The 20,870-nt window shown below is 44.3% G+C and overlaps 1 long non-coding RNA gene across 1 annotated transcript; it reads left to right on the top strand.

Moving 5' to 3' along the window:
• Positions 1-347: 347 nt before the first annotated feature.
• LOC144157667 (uncharacterized) lies at positions 348-8,626 on the top strand. The gene is made up of 4 exons (XR_013319813.1): positions 348-425; positions 955-994; positions 6,817-6,894; positions 8,434-8,626. It is a non-coding gene; the product is annotated as an uncharacterized LOC144157667 (long non-coding RNA).
• The last annotated feature ends 12,244 nt before the right edge of the window (positions 8,627-20,870 follow it).

Genomic DNA, 20,870 nt, shown 5'->3' with positions numbered 1-20,870 from the left:
CGCTGAATATGTCTGTGAACTCCATACATCGTTCGCTGTCGTCAAAAACCGGTTTTGATGGAGCAAAAGCCCTCATCTTTAAATACTACAGAACAAAACTTGATTTTATAAATTGTTTTCGTTCTGTGGCCTCTACTCTTGGCTGGTTGCCAGGTAGTATCGGACATTAAATTGGATTTGGTAGCTCGGAAAAAAACGAAGCACCCAGATCACAAAGAAATAAGAAATGCGGGAGATATGTCGGTCCGGCAGGTGCTGATTCGGCAGCGACACAGGATGCATGCGTGAAAACATCTGCCGAGGATCCCAGCATTTCATTGGCTGTGTTTGCTTTAAAAACCAGCCCGCAGAAACCTGTCAGCGACATTTGTTCAAGCTCAGCCCACCCAAGCGCAATCCTTTCAAGCCACAGACCCCGAATTGTGGTAAGCAGAGTCTGGAGTATCGTTTTCGGTTTTGGGTAACCTGAGGTAGTTAAAGGATACTGGTGTAGAGCTAGCTCAACGGGCATTCATATTTAGGTCGGACACCACTCTGGCATTTGGCAGGCGTTTTTTAGTCTTACTGGTCAGGTCAGCGTTTTAAAAAAAAAACCCAAGGCTCTCTAAGGTTTCTGCTACTCAAAGCAGAATTTTCAAATTCGTAGAGCCTTTTGTAATTCGCCTGTTAATGAACGTCACCGGTGCATGCAACCAGTGAGCTGCGCTGTCACCAGCTTGTCACCAGTGCTGAAATGCATTAGTGAATTATTTAGCTCGTGCTCGTTTTCGGGTTAGCTTTTGAAGCAATGATTAGCAAAATATGATACCGGACAACGAATTCAAAACTTTTAAATTAAAAACAGGCAATATGATTTTAACAATTTTTCTGAAGCTCGGAGTTGGGGCGCGTTCTTTGTATTCCCAGCCAAAAGCTTTTAATTGGGGTGTACTTGTTCTCTCACTTTTCTTTTAGAACACAATTTCCGGAATACGACATGGCGTTTTTCAATCTGGTAAGATGTTTTGGCGGGCCCCAATTTTTCCATGCTTCTGTGTTTTCGTTCACGACGTTACATTCATTGAGTTACGTTCACACTCGTTGCAAGAAAAATCGCCAGTTGTAATGGTTCTCCTACAGCTGCAATGTACAAGAACCGTTTTGAGCGGGGGCTCGTAATGCAATAGGCTGTGTTCCTCTACTGCAACCGCGTGCGGTCGTCTTGCTTCTATATTTTCGTCCTCGCCTTTTCCGCAAACTGATTCCTTTGCACGCCGCATATACATTTCTTTCTATAAAGAAATTGTTAGTACAGCGTAAGTGTGAAAGGCGTGCCCTTGAGTCGTGGCTGATACAAAGTATTGCAGCACTAAGTTTGCCAATGCCAGCACCGCTACCCGGATTCGGTTGAAACGTCCCGTAACTGAAAAGAAATTCAAGTGTGTCTTAGCTTGAAATGCGTGATGCCCGTTGCGAGCAATGTTGTTGCCTCCTTATTTTTCTGGATTTTAATGCAGTGGGGCCACACTGCCTCGACTTGACATTCCACACATGACGGTAAACGAATTTCAGCGTAATAAATTTATTTTTGGCTCACACAAAACATGTATAATGTTGCGGTATTGGCCCTGAGAAACGTAGGATTACCAGTGGGAGCAAAAAACTCAATGTATTCAAATAACCATCTCTATTCAAAGAGAATTCTTCAGAAGACGCTAGACATGGGAGCAGCTTTTGTACCATGGTAGAATTATTGCTCTAGCAAACAACTATAAGGATGCAGCGATGGATTTCCGCTTTATCGCACCATACCATAACAGACATTAAAATTAGACGGCGATGGCCATTGAAACAGCTACATTGCTTATGTCACTACTCCAGTATATAACCTTCGGTGCCTTTTTTTAAAAACATGCTCATAAAACTTAACTTACGAAGCATGAAAATATATCTCTACTGATTGGCATAAGCGGTTAATGAGCTTCTTTCTAACACGTTTTCTTGTATTAAGATGAATTAGGTGTGCGCAATAAACGCATGTGCGGCGAAAAACGAGGCACTAGAAAATTAAAACGGCAGATCGGCAATCTTAAAAGGAATATAAAACGTGCTTTATTTCTGGGGCAGATTTAGTTAATCTGTGTTGTGGTGGCGTAGAGGTAGAGCATCCGCCTTGCATGCAGAAGGACCGTCGTTCGAATCCCGGTTCCAGACAACTACCAGATAATTTTAAAAAATCCGCGTATTGATGAAATTGTAGAATGGGGCTTCGGGTTCCGCCTGACCCCGGCGACCATTGCCCGTAACGCACTCCATAACCAGAGCAGGATTGGCCACCCTGGTGTAGTAACGGTCACAACCTCCCATGAATAGGACAATTAACCCACGGCCCTCAGTCTCCTGTGGCTGTGAAGCAAATGACCACGGCGGCTGTCAGACCTGTGGCGCAGCACAGGCAGATAAGAATTCCTGGACCCGGACAGGCAGCCAGTGGAATCTGAACCTGGCAATGCTTAACACCAGAACGTTATCTAGCGAAGCGAGTGTAGAGGTCTTGCTAGAAGAATTAAAGGGCATTAAATGGGATCTCATAGGGCTTAGCGAGGTTAGGATGACAGGTGAAGCCTTTCCGGTACTGAAAAAAGGACACGTCCTGGGTTACCGTGGTGTAGTGGACAAAAGAGAACTGGGAAAGGGATTTATAGTCAATAAAAGCATAGCTGGCAACATACAAGAGTAATACAGCGTCAACGAAAGGGTAGCCATTCTTGTGATTAGGCTGAATAAGAGGTACAAACTCAAGGTGGTAGAGGGCTGCACAAACACGTACAGCCACGACTACCAGGTAGTGGAACGCTTCTATGAAGATGTTGAATCGGCAATGGCAAAAGTAAAAACACAGTATACCGTAGTTATGGAGGACGTCAATGCTAAATAGGCAAGAATGATGCTGGAGACAAGGCAGTTGGGAACTACGGTTTGGGCTGTAGAAATACCCGGGGGGACCCACTAGTTGATTATGCAGAACGGAATAATTTGATATTATGAATACTTCCTGCTGCAAACGGGAGAGCCGGAAGTGGACGTGGAGGAGCCCGAATGGGGAGCATAAAAATGAAATAGACTTGATAATATGCGATAACCCTGGCGTCGTACAGGATGTAGAAGTGCTCGGAAGGGTAAAGTGTAGTGACCACCTGATGGTAAGATCTGGAATTAGGCTACATTTGAGGAGGCACCGTAACAAGCTACTACGAAAGAAGCCGATTAATGAGCTCACAGTAAGACGTACAGTAGAAGAATTCAGGATCGCGCTGCGGAACCGATATTCAGCTCTAACCGAGGAAGCAGAGTTTTACAATACAGGAAGCCGGCGACCACATTACACTTATTATATGAGAAAGTGCAGTAGAAGTTTGCGGAACGATGGCTAAACAGGATACTGGTAAACGTTCCCAGGCTGACAGAATAGAACTATAGCACAGCTTTCGAAATTAATCAATAAGCATAAGATAGCTGATTTACGGAAGTATAAGATGGAGAGGATTGAATACGCTGTAAAGAACGGAGGTAGCCTGAGAACAGAGAAGAGGCGTCTTGGCGTGGAGAGAAATCAGATGTATGCACTTAAAGACAAGCAAGGATATGTGATCACAAGTTGGGATTAAATAGTTAAAGTAGCCGAGGAGTTCTATAGGGATCTGTGCAGTAGCCGGGATATTCAGATTAATGCCGTACGAGAAAGTAGCTCAGAGGAGATAGACATCCCACCAGTAACGACAAAATAAGTAAGGAAGGCTTTGAAAAAAATGAAAGGGGGCAAAGCTCCTGGTGGGGATCAGATAACAGCAGACCTCTTGAAGGATGGCGGTAAAATTGTACTTGAAAAACTGGTAAACCTGTACCCGCAATGCCTAATTACCGCAAGTGTACCGGAATCTTTGAACAACGCGAACAAAATACCAATCCATAAGAAAGGTGACATGAAGAACTTGAAAAATCACAGGCCGATCAGCTTACTGTCAGTCGTCTACAAGGCCCTTACCAAGGTAATCGCTAACAGAATATCTGCAACCATAAATCTCAGTCAACCAAAAGAACAAGCAGGGTTCCGTAAAGGCTATGCAACAATGGACCATATTCACACGATCAATCAGGTGATAGAAAAGCATGCTTAGTATACTAAACCACGATATATAGTCTTCATAGAATATGAGAAATCATTGACTCGGGCGGAACCTCAGCAGTCATTGAGGCATTACGGAACCGGACTTTAAAATGAGCGTTATGTAACAATACTATAGGATAACCACAATGGGTCCACAGCTGCCGTCGTCCTCCATAAGGAGAGCAATAAAATACCTATAAGGTAGGGCGTCCGACAAGGAGACACAATCTCCCCAATGTTATTCACAGCATGTTTACAAGAAGTATTCGGAACATAGAATTGGGAACAGGTGGGAGTAAGCGGTAATGGAGAATACCTCAGTAACCTGAGATTTGCTGACGACGTTGCCTTATTAAGTAACTCGGGGGACGAATTGCAAGGCATGCTTACACCACTGGAGAAACAGAGTAGAACCATGGGCCCGAAAATAATATGCCGAAAACCTAAGTAACGATAAATAACCTCGGGACAGCACAGCGGATTGAGATACGTGGCGACGACGTGGAAGTAGTAAGCGAATATATCTACATTGGTGAAATTGTGACTCCGGATCCAAACCACGAGACAGAAATAATTCGAAGGACAATAATGTGGAGGGGTGCATTCGGCAGGCATTCTCAGTTAAGAAATGGCAGCCTGCCGTTGTCCCTTAAAAAGAAAGTGTATGACTGCACCATCTTACCATTACTCACCTACGGAGCAGAAACTTGGAGGGTCACTAAGAATGTTCAACGTAAACTGAGGACGACTCAGCGCGCAACGGAACGGAAGATGATAGGTGTAACATTAAGGGACAAGTAGAGAGCGGAGTTGGTCTGAGAACGAACTTTTGTTAAAGACATATTAGCAGACATTAAGAAGAAGAAATGCACGTGGGCAGGGCATGTATTGCCAGGGCAAGATAACCATTGGTCATTAAAGGTAGCAAGGTGGATTCCTAGAGAAGGCTAGCGTTGCAGGGGGAGGCAGAACGTTAGATGGGCAGATGAGATCAAGAAGTTTAAGGGGATAATATCGTCGGAGTTAGCAGAGGACTGGGGTAATAAGAGAATAATGGGAGAGGCCTTTGCCCTACAGGGGGAGTAGATAGGCTGGTAAAGATGATGATGATTTAGTTAACTAGCCTTTTTTTCCGAAATGAGCCAGATCTGCATAAAGAGAATTTCAGCAAAAGATGGAACTTTGTAACCGGGCTCAAATGCAACGCGTTGAAAGCTATTGTATGATATGTTTTAAATGTCACCTAGGGGAAGTAATGTCCTCAAGTAATTAAAAATTATGCGGTAAATTTGAGTAATATTGGTATGATGTGTTTGGATTTGTCTCATAATGAATTTAACCATTCTGGTTAATGCCGCCTTGCTATGAAAACAATATTTAAATCGACTTTTAACAATGGTGCGATAAGGGTTGGGCGAAAGCAACGAAACAAAAATATGCAAATTGGATCCAAGGAGAGAAGAAGAATACATAGGAAGTTGGTGATTCTTCTAGGCGCCATTAGGAGCTCTTTTGAATTTCTTTTGTAGGGTGATTTTCCTGGGCTCAACTGAAGGTACCAACGAAGTAAGCAAAGTCTGCATTACTTTGCCATGAATTTACAAAACGCTTCACAAGAAGGCCGCTAAGATTTTGTTTTCACCTTAAAAAAGTGGTTGGTGCCTTTGAGAGGGAGGGATAGAATTGCCAGTGCTTGCAAGTTGCGGCTATTTAATTAAGCAATAAAATTGAAAAAGTGGTAGACTTACTCAGTAGGGATGGACTGGTCGAGATGAAATCATTGTTTCAAACGTCTCAGTTCCGCTTCGTGCACTTCCTATTCCGTTGACTTCGTCGGCGACATCTGGGGACCGAGCTTTTGTCGATCTCCTAATTGCCGTCTGAATTCATGATAAGCCAGCTGTGAAAGTGAAAAGCAAAATCTTCTACTTACACCCAGGAAACCAGCTGAACAGTTCAGTCAACCGAAAATCAAACTCAGATTGGGGGAATATATTTTCAACATTTTGATCCTTGAAACAGGAATATCTGAATATCTGGGTCGTTTTTAACTTGAACTATTATGCGCATGCGCTTTGCAAGGTGTTACCTCATGTATTTCCTTGGCACCTCATTTGTACGGGAAAGTTGCACAATTCCTGTTTTAACTGGAGCTGTTTCTAATTTTCGCTATTTGTATCTGGGCCAACACACCGCTCAAGGTGAAGGTATTATCGTTGACAAAAATGGGATGTGGGTGACGAGCACAGTACGGGAAATCTGAGACTTTTTAAAACACTTTGTTTTATACTTTTTCATGTATTTGAAAAAAACCGGAATGCTGATCATTTAAACTACGTCTGGCGTGCGCAACAACCCCCTCAAACTTAAAAAAAATTATTACGGAAGGTGACAACTACCCAAAACGTATATTTGATATGTTTCGAAACGCAAAAAACCGCATGTTTTGTCGCACGACTGCAATGGCTTTGAAATGCCACATGCCACAGAGCAAAACAAGGTAACTGCAGGCAACTGGTAACTGATTACTAGATAAGTGATTACTTTTTGTTAAAAGTGTGGGTGCCTAAATCCTCAGGTTAGCGGATCAATTTTCTAAACTTTGCCAAATGGAAGAAGTAGTGAATATAATCCTGCAAATAACGTAACTTACTTCTCTTTTGAAACAGATTTCCCAATTCCATGTTGTGATGGCCATTGTGATCCTGGCACAAATGGCGGTTGCACTAGCGTGTGTCGGAACTCCGGTGAGAAATTAATCCTTTCAAGAGTTCAAATCTGATACACACGAATACAAGTTTTGTGATGTGTATGTGAAATAGTGTAGAAGTTAAGATTTGTTTATGCATATATACATACATACATACTTGCATACTTACATATACATACATACATACGTACATGCCTACGTACTTACGTACGTACGTACGTACGTACATACATACATACATACATACATACATACATACATACATACATACATACATGCATACATACATACATACATACATACATACATACATACAATATTTACCCGGTATATTCTCTATCCGTAGAAGCGCAAACCGCTTGTACGCGGGTCACAATAGACTCAGGATGCTCGTTCACGTGTTACAATACAAGAAGCATGTCTTTTATCAGGAAGAAAAGCAAACGTCAGACACACATAACTGTACATATATTCATAATTGCATTCGAGAAATTTCGCAACGTCTACCTTTGCAGTTAACGAATAATTTATTGAGCTATTATTGAATGAGGGAGTAAAGTCTAGCTACAGCTGTTTCAAGGAACTTTTGAAAGTAGTATATTGACAAAAAGGAATTGACAAAAAGGAATTGTCGGAAAGAAATCACACTACTCATAAACCAGTCATTCACACGCAATTACTCAACATAATGTGCCCGTATTTCTTTAAGCTACCGCCTTGTTATGTGAACAACACTTTTTCTGTTCTACCGTGGTGCTGAGCAGAAAAATTCCTGCGCAATTCTCGGCCGTGTTGGCTGCTTTCCTGATAAAGATGGAAAGGGAAAAAGCCCTTGTGCTTCTGGTTTCAGCACACGTAATAATTCGATAAATGGTCAAAATTACTTTGGGGGCCTCCACATTGCGGCCTGTGTAGCCTCTGGGAGGTAAACCTCATTATCCATCAAACAAATACGCTTTTGTACGTTATCGGCCAACTGAATGAAGAAAAACAAAACATGTAATTCTAGGCACCGGTTAACACATTTAGTATACAATGCAATGCATGAACGTCAGTTTTCTTGTACTTAAGGCTTTTGCCAATTTGACATTGGGTGCAAACTTCCAGAAAATCCCAAACTTCACCAAACAAATTTGGGACAGTGGCCACGCCGGCAGTGTATATTTTTGCCCGTGTGTTCGATATACCAAATTGTATATTACGAGAAATTCTATCTAATAACTTGTCTAATATGTGTTTTCTGGTTGGTGCGATTGAACCATACACTAAAATTCTATATCGGAGTCTACGCTGCACTTAGGACTTATAAGACCAGTCGCCGTAGATTCAGAGCAGAAAGTTCTGCATAAAAACTGAGTGGGCACTGTTATCTTGCATCTGTTTGCCTATTCAGCGCGAAGCACCTCTGATGTGTTCTAGTCGAAACAGTGACCAAAGTAAAAAGAACCTAGTAGGAATAGCTGGCATTTAGGACAATTATTTCAATGACGTCACTTGAGCTCCCTGCGTTTATTGCGGGGAGGGTAGTCATTCACGTCCGAAGTGTCTGTCTTCAGTAATCGTTATTTTGTTTCAGTGCACAACTCTGCATCCTTCCTGCTGCCCTGGCCATGGATGCCTTCCAACGGTTCCAGGCTCGCCATCAGGTTTCTGCGGCGTAGTCGGGTAGAATCCAAGGCTTAAACAACCGAACACCTTCACTGAGTTCTACCCAATCGTACTTAAGCTCTTGAAATATTCGTCGCCATTCACGAACATGAAATAAACAGGATGCAGAATTGTTAATTTGGTTGCGTCAGTATTTAGGCTCAAAATGATTGCAGGAATTTAATACGAGTCCTACACAGACTTAGTTCTGTGGGAACAGAGAGCTCGAGCAAATATAACTTGTTTTGTGTCTGCCACACACTGCTTCTCAGAAGTACGTAGATTCACTCACGTTTCGCTAATAACGACGCTTCGGGAAACAGTCGCACACACCCTAGGGTTCGGCGGGGATGAAATATTCCATTGTCAAATCTAAAACGGCACCATCTTAGTCTGCAATATTAAATGCACAAGTACAAGCAGGTTTGTCTTCTAACATGACAAGGCGCGTTTCAAGCCGTCACACCTTGAATCTCTTCAACTAGAATAACCAGTTAGAAAGTGGTAACAAGTAGTCGGGAAATCATTATCATTAGGTAAAATTGGGTACCAAATTTTGTCCGCTACCGGAAAATGGTACATAATATTGGCCTAAGTCTGATTATTTTTTAGGAGATTACCCTATGAGTGCAAAAAAAAGCGCGATGCTGAATTGTTCACAAAATATAAAAAGAATATTGTAATATGTTGATATCACATCTTAAGAAAGCGAGGGAACAATTTTTGTGCAGTAAGTTTGAACATATACAGGGAAACACCCCAGAAAGGTGTGGGACGAGGTTATAACGCTTTCCCGGAAAACAAAAAAAAATATCCCAAAATGACCACAATTACACAAGATGGTAAGACCGTATGTGGGGAGGCGTAGCTGATGCAATAAATGCACATTCTGTGAACTTTTGCATAACAGCTGGAATGATAGCGATTATGCTGAAACTGCGACATCTGCCACATGTATTTACGAGTCATTTTTTATGGCCTACTGATTTCATGGAGGTAGAATCTTTGATAAGAAAGCTGAAAATAAACGTTACAGCCGGAATTGATGACACCGGGCCGTCCGAAATAAAGTCACTCGCGTCGTTTATCTCTTAAGTTCTCCCATATGTAATAAGCCTTAACTTCAGCACTGGTGTCTTCCCCAAAAAGGTAAAGTTGCAACAGCCACTCCTTTATTTATGAGCGCTGATCCAGAAAGCACATCAAATCACCGCCATATCTCAGTGCTAACCAAGCTTTCTAAAAATTTTGAGGGTGTTATTTTGAACAGACTCGTTTCTTTCTTTGATATATATGGTATAATAAAAGACAGGCAATATGGCTTTCGAACAGGGGGTGTGACGGAGCAGGTGTTACTTCTTATCAAGGGCTAAATGTTAGCTCACATACAAAATAGAAAATACACGCATGGACGGTTCTTAAACATTAGGAAACCTTTGACTCCATACAGTATGACCTGCTGCTTACTAAGTTCTTCATTTATGGAGTACGTGGAATTGACCTAAACCTTATTAGGTCCCATTTGTATCACAGTTACGAAATGGTGAATGTTGATGGTACCATGTCTTTGAAATAATGTTGAAACAGGGTGTCCCACCGGGCTTGGTTTTAGGATCGCTCCTCTTCCTTTATATATAAATGATATTGTTTGTATACCCCGTTCAATAAAACTCATATTGCATGCAGATGACACTAATACTTTTTTACGTCCAATTATCTTACGCCACTTGAAAGCAGCGTTAACGATTACATGCAACGCCTGTCAAATTTGCTGAAAAATAACAGGTTACAATTCAATGTCAAAAAACTGCGTATATCGTATTTCGCCCAATGAATAAACCGCTATGCACCACTTTTAAAGTCATGTTCCACAACCAGCTCCTTGAAAGGGTCAGAGAGCAAAAGTGCCTTTGCGTTTGGTTTCAGGAGGAATTATCATGGAAAGCACAGGCTGAACACGTATGGATAGATGTGGCTCGAACTGTTGGCATTCTGTACAAGTTAACGACATGGATTCTGCTTTTGCGAAAAAAATTCATTACCGCTTTTTGTTCTATTCGAAGCTCTGTTATGTATTATTATTTTGGGGAACAACAACGTCCGGCAATTATAATAAAATAATTGTGGTATTGAAGAAACTAAGATGTTTTGATACTTATCCTGGAAACAACCAGTCTTCCGACATATCCTCCGTTGTTGAAACATGACCTATTAAAAGCAGACCAGCTCTACCATTTTAACTGCTTCAGTACATACAACTAAATAGCCTGTGCAGCCGGGCGTAGACCACGTAGATCACAATACGACAAAAAAAAAGCAGAATGCCGAATACCAAGACAAATTCTGGGAAACACACAACGCGACACCAAACACTTCGTATACCTAATCAATCAAATGGTAAAATACATTTCACTATTTAGGTGCGCGTTCAAACCGCATATTAAAAATGTATTCCAGTCACTGGGTGTTTACTATACCAAATAATACTGCCTTCCGTTTTTTCTCCACGTGATCTAGGTGAGATTGTTTTCTTTCTTTACTTTTGTGAATGGCGTTACTGTGCTTAGCCAAACGTTGTACACATTTAAATAGCTGTACATTGTGTCATGAGGAAATGTTTGTACTATAGGCGTAACAATTTGATCAGTTGTAAGCATTTCTTTTCTTTTTGTTGGTATCCGGTGTATCAGCTGCTTTATATTATGTTGTAAACTTGCTGGTATATATTGTGGATGTAGTTATTTCCTTGATGTTCTTTACTACACAAGTTGCTTTAGATATTTTTTTTTGCAAACGTCCTCTGTACAGATGCCGAAACTGTCTATACCGCTTGCGTAAAATGTACACGCACCGCTGTTGAACTGCAGAGGGACAGAGTCCTCGTCAGGCGATTTAGTCTTTAGTCTCTATCCCAGTAGCACACTATGAATTTGGTTTCTTCCAATAAAGGTTGAAAGAAGTAATGAATAAAATCATCCGTGTTTCATAAGAGCCAAACAATTTTAAGATTCACTATATGTGGCGGCAATCTACAATCGAGCACTCTACAAATGCACTCACAAAATTGCGAATATGCAATGGATGGTATATAGTCATGTTCGTTTTTTTTTCAATAAAGCTTGAGGGGAGTCTGCGCGTAACCTGTTCTTCCTTTTTTGCCTTGTCTTTCAGGCGCAGTTTTTCTACGTTTGAAATACAGTACATACTCACCTTACAACACGCTGCACATTGCAAAAGAAAGATGTACAGTTGTTCTGCCGCCGATACAGCGGCGGCGTTTCCCCAACCATAACTATGCTGTCAATGATTGTGAATACACTTTCTCCTCGCTGACACATAGAATAAAAAAAATTCCCGCGCCTTCCCGCGAGGGGAACACGAGTAAATGCAGAGCATTGGGGGTCTTTAACGCCGCGTAAAGTCGCGTTAGGGTGGGTAGTTGTGTCGTAGTGGCGCTGGTGTTGGTTTGGTGTAGAGAGAGGAGAGTAAAGTCGCGTTAGGGTGGGTAGTTGGGTCGTAGTTGCGTTGGTGTTGTTTTTGGGGTAGAGAGAGGAGAGCGAGACGGGAGTGTATATAGGGCTGAATGCGTCATTTATGCACGCGCAGTAGAAGGAGAGCAGTACGGGGGGGAGAGTGCGCATGCGCAAGCAGCGCGCGCCCTTCCACGCCCCACCGCGCTGCTATCACGCACCTGTTACGCCGAGACCGTGACGGAGCGAACGGGCTGACTACGACGCATGCGCGCGCAAGCTGCTGTTGAGAGAGAGGAGGGAAGGAGGAGAAACGCACCTGCTGCGGACGCAGAGCTGTGGACGCCGTCTGACGCAGAAAGAGGCGAGGATAATAAATGCTCTGCATTTAAAAATCTTTTACACGCGTCGTTCGCTTTACGCAAACCTTGTAATCTTCATAGTATATAACTCGGGTGAAGCCCTCAACAAAACGAAGCAGTAACCTCCTGATCATTTTCTCTTATCACCCACGCATCAACACATTGGTTTAGTTTTTTCGCGGCATCTACACGTGGAATTCATTTCCATGGAGTGTGTGTTCCCTTCTACCAGGGAAATGTTTGTCAGCACTTGGAAAAGGCTTATCTATGTTTTTTATTACTTTGTGTGTATTCTGCGCAATCTTCGTAAATTGAGCGAATTATGTGTAGATGAAATATGTGTAAATCAATGTGCATGTTGATAAGAGCACGGCAGACTTGTGTTTGGTATGCGCAAATTTATACAGATATTTAATATTTTCTCTCAATACTATTATTATTTAAATTAATAAATTAAAAATTATTTTCTCTCAATATGTATACATGTGATCTTGTCCATCGTATCTTTTCTTTATGGTTGTGTTCATTCCACATCCTGCTCTGCCCGCGAGGCAAATAGTCTGCTTTGTCTTCATTCATCTATTGCTGTGCCTTTGTTTTCTGATTGGATATTTTTTACACACACCCACTGCTGCTATAGCCCCAATGGGACTACAGCATGTTCAAATAAACAAATATAAATTCTTACCCAGAAACGGCAGTGCCCAGCAGCAGAAATAGGTCCTGAAAAGTCGGCGCACAAGCGCCACAGCTTCTCGCACCAGTGTTGTGGGCGGTAGCGATATTGTTGTTCAAGGTAGCACGTGGACCAGGCGTTTCACGGTGTAGTATCCGCGGAACCGTGCCCACTTCCCCCTGGCTTCTCGCCGTCTTTGTTCGCGAGCTCGAGTGATCATTCCACGTGCGGCCCCTCATCATTGTTGTCGCTGTCATTCCCGGTGGCTCAATTGCGTAGCCAATCGCTCACATGGCCATTTCTCACATCTCAGTTCCTCTCGCACCAGCATCTCTAGTTTATTTTGTTTTTTTATCTCGTGACCCCAAATTACATCATGACCCCTTTGTTGGGGTGTTATGTGTATGCTTCCAGCAAAAAGTCGGCTCGTTCCTTTAGCTCGACGGTGGCAAAGGTGCTAAGAAACTCTTTTTTCGATACAGCCTAGTATGTCAGCAACTAAATGTTCCTGGTCGACCAGGTTTGAGATAAATTCGAAAGGTACCATGTACGAGATATCTCTTTTAAATACAATTCTTGCGGGAAACTTTCTTTATCGTCCTGCCTGCTGAACGTTCATACGCGTTCAAGCTTTGTCAGCCCCTGTCCTGGATATCCAGTAATGGATCACCGCTAAAATATTGGTTCCCGGGGCTCTTGCAGTTCCACGCAAGGCAAATACTTAGGAGTTGAAGGACGGCTCTGGCTGCTTTAGGCGATGGAGTCTGCGCGTGCCGCATTGAAACATGGTCACCATTTACAAATACAACGACCAACAATACCTTCTAGTCGTTCCTCCTGGCCTCCTCGACAAAATCATGAAAGCCTGTCTCTAAGAAGTAGCTTCAGGAATCCTAAACGAGAACACACACCCACGAAAAACGAAACGAAATACTAATAGTCACGCTTTACATCCAACGTCGACCAGTATTTTCGGAGGTTCAGCGACTGCCGGCAACACAAAACGCCAGCGAAATAGCCCACCGAACTTCTGCAGCACATCGCCGTGCCCTTGCAGCCCTTTCAGAAAATTGGAAAAGGCCTTCTAGGCCTACTCCCTAATTCACGTGCGCTGAAAACGTGTATTCTTGTAGCCCAATGCAACATGACCCGCCTCCCAGAGACCGCCGCTCTCCTCAGGGGGGCTGACCAAGATGTGATCACTATGAAGAAGTCGTTACTGAAGCAGTCATCACTGAAGTGCAGATCCAAAATTCTTCATCAACTTCGTTCACAATGAGTTTTGGATCTGTACTTCAGCCGATGAGACATACTACTGCCCCTGAAGTCTAGATCCCGTTCAGCGAAATGTCATTCACTGCAAATCTCATGCTACGCGTCCGACACTATACGAGACCACAGCGTTCCAACTCCCAGAGGAAGGAACTAGCGAACGAATGAAGGAGACGATCGCGGATATGCTAAGTAGGCTGGCGTTGAACAAAAAAAATACGAAAAAAAAAATTCGCTTAGGTCAAGTTCGTGTACAATACATCTCCAAGAAAGCCAAGCTGGTGACTCCATTTTAGCCTGAGTATGGTGTACACCCGACAGTGGCTCAGGACCTCTTGCCACATGTAGAAACGCTGACCTCAACACGAATGTGCAAGCATACCTGCAGCTTGCGGAGGGTGCCCTCCAGCTTGCTCACGTCGGCATTATAGGACAGCAGCTGGTGAATGCAGGTTGCGACAACCGCAGACTAAGAGATGCCGAGTACCACTCCTGTTATCTTGTGCGGGTTTGGACATAAGATCAGAAGTGGACGAAATAGGAGACTCCGGCGAATGTATTTTGTAACCTTGACATGGAAACGATGTCTTACCCAACTCATCTACAAGGTCCTCTCGGACAGTGCAGGAAGCAAACTTCGGAGAGGCCCCCAGCCAGAAGTCGTTCACGTGGTGCGCCGAAAGCAATATTACACGCAGTGATTGGCTTTTTCTTTGCACTAGCGATTATATTTTGGCATCGAGTGGATGCCTTCTTAGAGGAGGGTGATGGCGCAAACCATGAAAGTGTGCGTTCCTATCTTTTCATGTTATTTGACGCTAAAATTTTGTGATCAGGGAGCCTTTTCCCCTGTCGTCATTAGGCAAGAATGCGCCCATTTGACGTCACATCCGAGATCTTCTTGGATGGTTTCCGAAGTATGCATTGCGAAAGATGAATCCTCGCAAGGAAACTCCGCGGCCTACTCCTTCACCGCATCTATATTTTTTTCAGTTGATAGCGGAGCACAAGCTCGCTGCAATAAATTTTAGTTTTTTCGAAGAAACTGCGTCGTTTTTTGTAACGTGATAATATGTTGCCATCTAGTTTACATGGCAGCTCTTCACACAAATGGTTGAATATGGTTTACGACTCGTTTGCAAGACACCTGCAATGAACACGGAGAATCGTAACGAGAGTCAATTTTGATGACGATACATGCAGCAAAAAGTTGACAGGCTAAGACATTACGCCAGATCATAGAAGCCTTGGACATAGAGCCTGTTTTTGGCTCCACAGTAAAGATGCATAATGGGAATCGCTCCTTTATCCAGCAGACAAGGGTGCCAGGTTTCAAAAATAACAACAGCGAAATTTGGAACTCCAGTCTAATGGTGCAGTGGCGATCTGATGCTAGTGTAATTTGGATGGCCGCTGCCTACCAAGGGCGCGAATCTGGATGTACACCTACGTGATGTACCAAGAAGGAGAGGCTTTTCAAAAACAGTTTATTTTATACAAAAATGAACTTTTAGATCTAAGGCCACTGCGCGCTTCGGAGTAATCGCCGAGAGGCAAGGAAGCCAAAACTATAGTTTCTATGATAGTTCAAATACTATAATTGAAAAGTGATTTTGGGCCTTCTTATAGCATGGCACACTGATCAAATACTGTTTGAAGAACAAGTTTTAACCACATGACAGAGCTCATAAAATTCTTTTTTACGAAAGCGTAAATACACAGGCAGAAGCAAGAAGATGGCAGGATAACGCTGCACGTTCTTCTGCACTGTTCGTTCCATCCTCTCTGTGTCTCTGTACTACCGTTCAAAGGTACTTAACCAGCACCACCTTGCCCGAATGTTGATCCTTCTGCAGTATGTTGATCATACCTTTAAAGTTCATTGGTAGTCCAAGTGGTGTTGAGCGATTTCAAAAACAAAGTCCAGAATTCGAGAGGATGACAGAATTGTGTCTATACGCTTTCGTTGGAACATGCCCGCCTCAAAAAGGATACAAAGCTCAAGGCAAAAAGAGCATCGCTAAACCTCCTGCCAATGTTTCCACGCCATTCCTCAGAGCCACAAAGCACTCGACTACACACTGCTCAGCCATAATATATCCATGCCCGCGTTTTATTGACTGCCGGATTCGCACTAGCCATACAACCCAATGTGCCCTCTGTTAATCACTGGGCGCACTGGGACGTAAGGGACTTCTCCCTTGAAGAGACAAGTCCCTCACCTCCGCTCGTCGATGAAGGTACCACTCATGTTCGCGATTATTTCCATTTTTTCTAGAATACTCGCAGGTGCGTGATCGAGGAAGCCGGTTTCCTATGGTCATTCGATGCGAAGTCACTGTTCAGGAGCGTTTCGTTAGACCTGGCTGTCATCGTATGCACCGCTGCTCTTGAGGCTGACAAAACGTTGCAGGAAAAATTCCCAAATGATGTACCGGACATGCACAGCCCGTTGCTGGGTCATTGCTACAACAGGACACGTGCTCCTATGGGTGCGGCTGTTTATTTATGGCGGCACACTTAACCATATAAGCGTTGGAAGCGCAGGCACTAGTCTCCTTTGCCCCTTCCACTAAAGTGTTCCTCTGCTACGACGACGATTGTTTCTGCATTGTACAAAAAGATATGGTGAACAACTTCCCTGCCCAGCTAAAGGGCCCGGAATGTGACACTGAGCTAACCTATGAAAAGGATGTTGTTGTCAAACCAGCGTTTGTGGATGTCTTCGGTTTACGGCAAAGCCAGAGATTCATCGTGTCCAAAAAGGATACACACACAGGTCACAATCTGAACTTCTGCTCTGTGCAGACTACCTACCACAAACGGGCTGTGGTTAGCTCCACACTGGAGCGTGCCAAAAGAATATAATCGCAGCCCGAGAAGGTGGTTGTTAAGACGCCAAAGACAGGGGCCAATCTCGCTAACTGCGAAAATCTTAGGCACTTGATCAGCACAAGGGAACGGCATCTAATACGATGGGCATAATTTAGCGCGCCTCCTCTTCCCGTGGCCGCGATAGAGCGAGCACCTGAACCATTTTAGTACCAAGTGGGTGTTTGGCACGTGTCCTGCGGGACTATGACTTTCAGTTAAAACACGTTCCGGGCTAAACGATGCCGCATCAGCTTGTTAGAGTGAAGGACCACTTGTCTAAGGAGCGTTATACTGGGGTTTTTTACGAGATACCTTTCGCAGGCTGCAGCAGTGTTTAAATAATGGATTCACAAAATAAGAAGAACCGTATTTAGCTGCTTCCTTGTGGCCGAAATACAGAGAGCATATGCTCACGACGCCATCATGAATTACCACAAGATTGAATAGGATAACGCAAACATCGTCACAAAAAAATGACAGCATCACGGCTACATCCGTAATCGCTTATCATAAACACCATATGTAACACAGTCGAGCGTAATGACGGAAATATAAACCCCCTCTATGCACGCTGCTTGCGGTGGTCACGCAAGCCCACTTGAAACAGTCCACTTCTGGCGGTGTATTCATTTTAAATTAGGCTTCCGTGCTTGAAGCTGTAACGTCCACAACGTCTTAGTTTAGACTGTACGGTTTCCCTTTTTATGTCATAAGAAAATCCTGGCAGCGTAAATATAATTACATATTTGCACGGACCTAAGTAGTGATAAGCACTTGCGCAGTGCAGTTGAATATTTGCGCTGTCACCATGATAATGCTGGGTAAGCAATCAAGTGGAAAGAAATTTCCGCCCGATCTTTTGTATGTAGACGGTTCTCCAACTCCGGTCGGTTGCCTCATTATGTCCGGAACTGATCAAATAAAAGAATATACCAATGCGGAAAAGCAATGGTGCCGAATATCGCCTTCAGTGTACCTTTTTTGGTCGGCTTCCATAGTTTATTTCACCTTGTGCCATTGCACTGCCATCCGACCAGTTGCTGACTACATAATCAAAGATTTCCCTTCTGGAAAACGACTAACCTTCATAACATCTCCTAACGTTAAAGTTCTTCTTCACTAGGCCCATATATTTTTCTCCATGCTGAATCTGGCAAATAATTCAACCAGTTATTTGCATAATAGTGCTGCGAGCTAGGCAATGGGTTTGTTTGCTTATATTTTGTTTTTACAGCCCGGCCGCGCCCGGCTGTGTAGTCTGTGTCCCAAGCGAAGCGCGTGTTCCATCTTTATTTTTATGCCACACGGGTTATCTCATTCTGATATGGAGAGCGTTTCGCGCTGAAGTCACTAGACTGAAATAACCTTCTTTGATCTACAATGTTCTAGATCTAAATCGACGGTTCGAGAAACACTCGCGCCGAAATATAAAATCCCGCATAGCAGACGCCGCGGTATGCGAATTTCCGATGCTCGCCCGCACACCTCACTCTGTTGGCTGCTGCTTCGCCGCCTGGGTATTTTTTGAGTTCTAGGGGATTGATTGATTGATTGATTGATTGATTGATTGATTGATTGATTGATTGATTGATTGATTGATTGATTGACTGCGTAGCGCGCCGACGCAACTCAGGTGATGAGGTTGGCCGTATTGGCGGGCTCCGGATTAATTTTGACCACCTGGGGATCTTTACCGTGCGACGAAATCTCGTACACACCGGCGTTTTTGCTTGTCGCCTCCATCAGAAAACCGACCTCCGCGGCCGGGAATCGAACCCGCGACCTCGTGCTCTGCAGCGCAAAGTTGCTAAAGGAGCACAAGGTCGCTCCAATAAACATGTTTTCCTTCAAGACAACTGCGTGGTATTTGGCTTCGTGACATCTGGTAGAGGTGCGGGGTACTTCAAATGGCAAAAAAGTTCCCAGACGTTTTGAAATTTTTCTCGGATTAAGTCGGTCAGGTAAGCCACTTGAAGTTATGGCGTCGTTGGAAAAACCTTCCCAAGCTCCTGCCTGACCACTGATCTGATGGTTCGCGCAATGTATCGGAGGTTGCAGTTGCGGCACCGACGGTCTTCGAGAACAGCGCGTTGAAAGGGAGGTAGTACTGCCTCGTTCCGATTTCTAGCGCCTTATCCATCGCGGCAGCTTCAGAGCGTATTCTGCCACCGTTTTAAGGGGTTGCGGACAAGGCAAGCTAACAGTACTTGCTTTGTCTTGCTCCTCGCATAAGAAATCTCAGTTTCTTTTCTTCCGCCATTTCCGGGTCCGCATCGCGAAATTTTCGCTTCATTTTTTCAACAAAGGTCACGACTCCTTCAATGGGGTGCTGCGTTCAAGGTTCAAGCAAAAGCGCCGCTCCCGCTTTTCACTACAGTAGTAGAGGTCTTAAGGAACTAGATTTTTAATTGAGTCCAGTCGATCAAGGAGCTCTTATGGTTCTCGAACCAAGTTCAATCAGCATCTTCTAAGGAATGAAGACATGCCCGAAAGTTTTTAATCGTTCCACCTGTTGAAGATGCGGACGTCCTCCAGCTTCTGCAACCATTCTTTGTGGTCTTCAGCGGGGCTCCCCGGAACGATGACGGTTCCCGGGGCTGGTGCAGGGCGATGGGAGGAGTGGCGTGTGGCTCCATAGTTTTGGTTGCGGGGTTCGTTCTCTTGGGTACTCCTGGAAGAAGATCGAACTCGGTCAGTAAACCTTGCAGTCGGCGGCTGGCTCCAGTTAGACTGGCTTGACGGCTTCCAGAGGTCGTAGGGAACATTAAGGGTGCGTACCCAGCACCTCCACGAGAGGGCAGGAAGCCAAAGACGACGCAGTTGTCTTGAAGGAAAACACGTGTATTGGAGCGAACTTGTGCTCCCCTATCAAATTCAAAGAATGCACAGGCGGCGAAGCAGCAGTCAACGAAGTGACGTGTGCGGGTGAGCGTCGGCGTTTCAAATACCGCGGCGTCTGCTCTGCAGGCTTTTATCTTTTGGCGCGAGTGCTTCTCGAACCGTCAATTTAAATCTAGAACCTTGTAGATCAAAGAAGATTATTCGAGGCTAGTGAAGTTAGCACGTAACGCTCCACATACCAGAATGAGATAATCCGTGTGGCATAAAAATAAAGAACGGAACACCCGCTTCGTTTGGGACGCAGAAAACACAGTGGGTGCGGCCGGTCAGTAAAAACAAAACATGAGCAAACGAACTCAATGCCTAGTTCACGGCATGTTTTTTCGGCTATTTGTCGACCCTGCCCTGATCCAAGCCGTCGTCAAGAAGCCCCGCCGTATTATCGTCCACTGCCGCCCACACGACCCCCTCCAGCCCAAAACCAGACCTCGAGGAAAACGGACGTCTGGCGAACGCCCGATAATCGTCCGCTGTGCTACCACTGCGGAGAGGCCGACCACATCTACCGTCGTTGCCCTTACAAGAGGCTCGGTTTGCGAGGGTTCTCCGTCGGCGCACCCCGCCCCCGACCCGGCCAGTGCCCATCGGAAATCGAAGAATACCTGTCCAACACCAGCCGTGGACCAGCCCATTGCAACCGATCGCCGTCGCCCTACCCCTACCTATTGCCCAACCACCGTAGAAATGCTGATTTCGCACCTGGGAATTTTCTCGGCCCACACGTAAGAAACTAAAAGCAGCAACTTGTGGAGGTAAAGTTGCACGACCGCGGAAATTGAAAACCCTCCAACGGCGCAACGACTCGCGGAAG

Source organism: Haemaphysalis longicornis, unplaced genomic scaffold (genome assembly GCF_048455015.1).
Source record: "Haemaphysalis longicornis isolate Haplotype H1 unplaced genomic scaffold, Haemaphysalis longicornis Haplotype H1 scaffold_10, whole genome shotgun sequence".
NCBI classification, from domain to species: domain Eukaryota; kingdom Metazoa; phylum Arthropoda; class Arachnida; order Ixodida; family Ixodidae; genus Haemaphysalis; species Haemaphysalis longicornis.
This window is presented reverse-complemented; position numbering and strand designations above follow the sequence as displayed.